The sequence below is a fragment of the Pinus tabuliformis genome, chromosome 8, assembly GCF_031772625.1.
Source record: "Pinus tabuliformis cultivar Carrire ecotype Pingquan chromosome 8, CPIR1, whole genome shotgun sequence".
NCBI classification, from domain to species: Eukaryota; Viridiplantae; Streptophyta; class Pinopsida; order Pinales; family Pinaceae; genus Pinus; species Pinus tabuliformis.
In genome coordinates, this window is record NC_142294.1 from 647,560,037 (window position 1) to 647,565,960 (window position 5,924).

The following is a 5,924-nucleotide window of genomic DNA, read 5'->3' on the forward strand; positions in this document are numbered from 1 at the left end:
AGAACAAGTTCCGATTGGTAGAAAATGATCAATCCAATTGTAATGATTGTAGTGTATGGTTGTGATACCAATAAACCAATCGTATGATGGAAATGAAAAGGGAATATAAACATATTGGACTACTTTGGTTACGAGAATAAAAGAATAAACACTAATAAGGAAAAATAATGAACAAAGAAAATTCGATCAAAACAATATTTCTATAACCACATGAAATATTTGTTTATGAAACCAACTATAATACTTGTAGTATATGGACACGATAGTAATGAATCAATTTTAAAATGGAAATAAAAAAGAAGTTAAAACATACTTGGATTATTTAAGTTATGAAATTTAATGAATGAGCATTAATGAAACAAAATAATGAATGAACCAACACAAACAAAATTAAATCAAATAATATTCATACCATCCTAAAAGAAGCATGGTACAATATATATACATAGAAAGTACATGAAATTTATATGGTGGTTATTTAGTTCTCAAACATAGTTCAGTTACTTACCTGATTATTGTTTCCCATGTGTTATTATGTCAAGTGTTCTAGATATGCTAATGTAAGGGTTGTAGTGATGGTTAGAATTATTTATCCATGCATGCAGATTTCAAGTTTTCATATCTGGACCACTAAGGTATACATGTGTAAGCCACTAAAATGGAATTGACTAAGCTTTTATTTATAATAATCAACTTGTCACAACGAAAAAATTCCAATACTATAATTGCAATATCAAATATACATTATAAACCACAAAGTGACCGTGAACATACTTAATACTTTATTTGAGAAATTTTGGAACAAAAAATTAATTAAAAAATTCATACTATTATAAATTCTAATTTTTACCTAGCACGGAATTCAAATTCTATCATTATGAATGAGTATCAAAATCACTTCCATCAAATCACTTTCACCAATACAAAGTTGCATAAAATTTAAAATGTATCATTGTGAATGATTATATAAATCACTTTCATCCATCACAAAGCTTAGAATCAAATGAATTATAATATTAAAGGAAAATCCCCATAAAATTCTCTTCTAAAATTTTCTTATCAACCTAGTTTTTAAGGTAAAATTTGTTAAGTTGGGATAGTAGTTAATTTATTAATGAAATTTTAGTTTTCATAAAAAGTGACACATTTTCTTAATCAAATGTTTTTTTGTTAGATGTGTTCCTATACAAAGGTCAGCAAAAAGATTTTCTTTACAAAAAGCTATTAATCTAACAACAAAATGTGAAGATCTAATTATAAAACTTAGGAGTAACAAACATTAGTGTAGTTGTTCATTATATATATATATATATATATATATATATATATATATATATTTATATATTTATAATAGATGTAAATTTTAGTTAACAAAAGTATACTTATATTGTGTTCATCTAGTGAGAAGTTATGTTACGAGAGTGGATCAAAAAGGACATCCCTCCTCCTTGGGAGGGTTTATTTGTAATCCTTGTTCAAGGTTTTATGGTTCCCTCTCTTCAAAACAGGGAAATCATGTGATCTAAAATCAAAAGAAAAAAAAAATTGGAGAACCTCTAGTGGAGAATGCTTGTTAGGTCCCTATACTACTGGTGTAAACCCTTATTGTTATTAGTGCAGCTCCATTATTGTATTATTGTGCCTATATATTCCCCATGTTGTTATTATTGTACCCCATAGAAGCTCACTATTATTATTGTTGTTGCCCTACAATATTATTGTTATGTAGGCTCTGATTGTATTGGGACCGCTTAGACTCCTATATATAGAAAGGAGGTCTTGTCATTTGTATCATCCAAGAATCGTTCATTTCTGTAATGTAAAGGAGGTTTCCTCCTCAAAGAGGTTGAGTTATAAGTCGTTGATCTATATTTTCTATCTTTTTGAGAGTTGGTTTCATAACATTTGGTATTAAAGCTTTGGAATTTAGGGTTTTGCTTCTCCAAAATAGGTCGTTATGGCATTTTTGTTATAATTTTTTTTTGTGACGTTTCAGAAGCTAAAAAAAAAACCCATTTGAGCCGAAATCTCAATGACCCTTGGGTCTAAATTTTATATCTTGTATCACTATATTTTAGGAGATATGATCTGAGGAAGTTAAGGTTTTTGCAAGCTCGAGAATTCCATCGCAAATAGGTCATCGTGAAATGTTTGCTATATGTTTTTTTATACGAAGGTTCAGACACTAAACCTAAAACCAATTTGAGCTGATATCTTAATTAAGATCAGGCCCGAATTTCAGATCTTGTTTCGCTATATGTTCGGAAATATGGTTCAAGAAATTTAGGGTTTTCGCAGGCTCCTGAATTACATCCCAAACAGGGGATCTTGGGAAAACCATCATAACTTCCTCTCTGAGTATCAGATTGAAATTTCGTAAGAAGTTACAGAAATAGGATGGAATTTAGTTTTTTGAGCATTGTTTTCAATTCCGAAGGTTGAAACAGTGACACGCGGCACTTCGTACAAGTTCACTCTATTAAAAAAGTGTATAATCAGGTCATCTTGGGAGATTGGGCATAACGTTTTCTTGGAGAATATAATTTCGATCAGATTGGTGGCGTTGGGGAAAGGACTCCAAGGGCTACCACATTTCTAAATTTTAGACCTTAGAGATCCGAAATTTCAGAGATACATAAGATTCAATATCGAGCTCCTACAAAGTGAAAAAAGGTGTGTAGTTTTTTAAAAATTTTCATAAGTCTGGTTTCAAAAGTTAGTTTGAAGGAATTCAAAGGGCATAGTGAAGCATAATTATCATTAATTGATACCCTGAAGATATAAAATGGAAACAACTAGTAAGAAACCCAAAATATCTAACATGATTCATGAAGAAGAGGAAGAAATACAACATGATATAGCAAAATTACAAGACCAAGTGCAACAAATTTCACTCTCACGAAAAGTAACAAAAGCTAACATGGATGGTTTAATGAAAGGCATGGAAGATAACATGGATGCTTTAAAGAAAGGCTTGGAAGATAAGATGTATGTTTTAAAGAAAGGCGTGGAAGCTAAGATGGATGGTATGAAAGACAACATTGAAGATTGGAAGAAGGACATGGAAGGTTGGAAGGAAGGTTTGATAAAGTTGCTACAAGAAAGGCTTCCTAATGGCGAAAAGGTAGTAAAGAAAACTAAAAATGAGAACAAAATAAATGTTAATCATGATTCAAAGAACTATAACATTGAAGATTTGAAGAAATATGTGGAAGGTTCGAAGGAAGGGTTGACAGAGTTGCTACAAGAAAGACTTCCTAATGGCGAAAATGTAATAGAGAAAACTCATGATGAGAACAAAATAAATGTTAATCATGATTTCATAGACTCTAACAGTGGATTGAAGACCCACCATGTTCCAAATATTGATATGAGGAAGTTTGATGGCAAGGATCTCGTAACATGGATACTACAGATGAAGCAATATTTCAATCTCCATGTGTAAAACACATAAAAGGTATGTATTGCAACTTTATGTTTGGAACCATAGTTTGTATAGTATCAATGGCTTTTCTCTTGTAAACAAATTGTCACTGACAATTTTTATGGAAGAAATGATAGCACAATATGAGGATAGAAAAAGAAACACTATCTTTAGCCAATTGATAAATCTCAAACAAAAGGGTTCAATGGAAAAGCACATTGAGGACTTCCAAAAATTGAATATAAGGGTAAATGATATTCCAGGGATGTAGCGGATTGATGTTTTCATAGGGACTTTAAAGGATAACATTCAGCATGAGGCTTGTCTTTGGGAACATGATTCATTGGAGAAGGCATTCAAGTTGGCAAGAAAAATGGAAAGAAAAATTATGGAAACAAGGAAGGCTACCACTCACAACTATAAATATGGAAGTGTTGGTTCCCCTAGCCTTCCACAACCTATGAGGTTGACACCACAACAATTGGAAGAAAAAGGAGCAAAAGGGCTTTGTTACAGTTCTAATAGAAAATACACTAAAGGTCATAAGTGTGTTGAGAATAAATTATTTTACATAGATTGTGAAGAGGAGGAAGAAAAAGAACAAGAAACATCAAAAGAAGAGGATATACACCAGGAACAAACCCGAGAGAAAGACGAAATGAATCTGACCATATCTTTTAATGCATTGGCTGGAATTACCACTCTTCAGGCTATCAGGATAGAAGGACATATTAAGAAGAAAAAGGTAATAGTGTTGATTGATTCGGGCAGTACCCATAGTTTTATTCATTGTAAGATAGCCAAGGAATTGAATTGCTTCCTATATCTAGCCCCAGAGCGTCAAGTGACAGTTGCAAGTGGAGGAACCATAAATTTCTCTGGAAAGTGCCATAATATCAAGCAATCCATGGGAGAATATGTATTCAATAACCCAATGCTTTCCATTCCAATGGGTGGTGTTGATGTTGTACTAGGAGTCCAATGGCTACAATGCTTGGGTACAATAGCTTTTAATTTTCAAAAAAAAATTCTAGAAGGAAAGGAAACTGAATTAAGAGGTATTGCATGGAAACCGAGAAAGCTAATAAGCTCTAACGGAATAAAAAAACTTCTAAAGAAAGAACAATGAGGCTTAATTTCACAATTATGTTCGCTAGAGGTTTCCACATCGAAATCATTTATTTCTCTAGATCTCCAAAAAGTCTTGGACAATCATTCCAAGTAATTTGAGACTCCCAAAGGCCTCCCACCTATTCGTGTCATGATCATGCTATTCATTTGATTCCAGGAATTGTTCCTCCAAAAATCAGACCTTACCTAATGGGAATACACTTCAAGGTAAAAACGAATCATGATAGTATTAAATACTGTTTAGAACAAATATTATCTTCAGAAGAGCAACAAAAACGGGTCACACAAATGTTGGGTTATGACTTTGAAATCATCTGCAAAAGAGGGAAGAAAAATGTTGTTGCAGATGCACTCTCAAGAAAGGATGAGGATGTGGAAACATTGTTTTGTGCCATTTCTATTATCCAACTAGATTGGATAAATGAAGCAAAGGATGAATGGAACAATGACGAAGAAGTGTGAGCACTCATTCAAAAGTTGCAGAAGATCCCAGTTCAAACAATATTGCGAGAACTTAACGAAGAAGGAAAAATCATATTGGAACCTGAAGCAGTCATAGAAACAAGAAATCGACAACTACGAAATTGTTCAATATCAGAGTATATCATCAAGTGGAAGAACTTACTCGCTGAAGATTCCACATGGGAGGATGAGAATTTTATACAGAAGCATCTAGAACTACTCAAGCATTGAGGACAACACTTTTTGAAGGAGAGGGGCATGTTAGGTCCCTATACTACTAGTGTAAACCCTTATTGTTATTAGTGTATCCCCCTTATTGTATTATTTTTCCCATATAGTCCCCATGTTGTTATTATTATACCTCATATAAGGCGACTATTGTTATTGTTGTGGCCCTACAATATTATTGTTATGTAGGCTCTGATTGTATTAGGACTGCTTAGACTCCTATATATAGAAAGGAGGTCTTGTCATTTATATCATCCAAGAATTTTTCATTTGTGTAATGTAAAGGAGGTTTCCCCCTCGAAGAGGCTAATTTCTAAGTTGTTAATCTATATTTTCTATCATTTTGTGAGCTAGTTTCATAACAAGCATAGTTTGGATGATGAAAACAGATCATGTGGAATGAGGAGGAAGACCTCTCTATTTATAACAAAATGCAAGCTAGATTTGATGAGGTCAAATATAATAAAATATTTTTTGGATCAAATCAAGACTTAATCAATTTATGTATTTTAGTATTATTTCCGAGAAGAAAAGGTTAATGATAATTGTCAATAACTTTTATTTAGATAATTAACTCTTCAAATAATGATTTATTGAGTTAATTATTAAAAATGGGTATAATGGTTAGAAAATATTTATATAAAATATGTTTATTAAACTAATTCTTAGTAAAATAAGT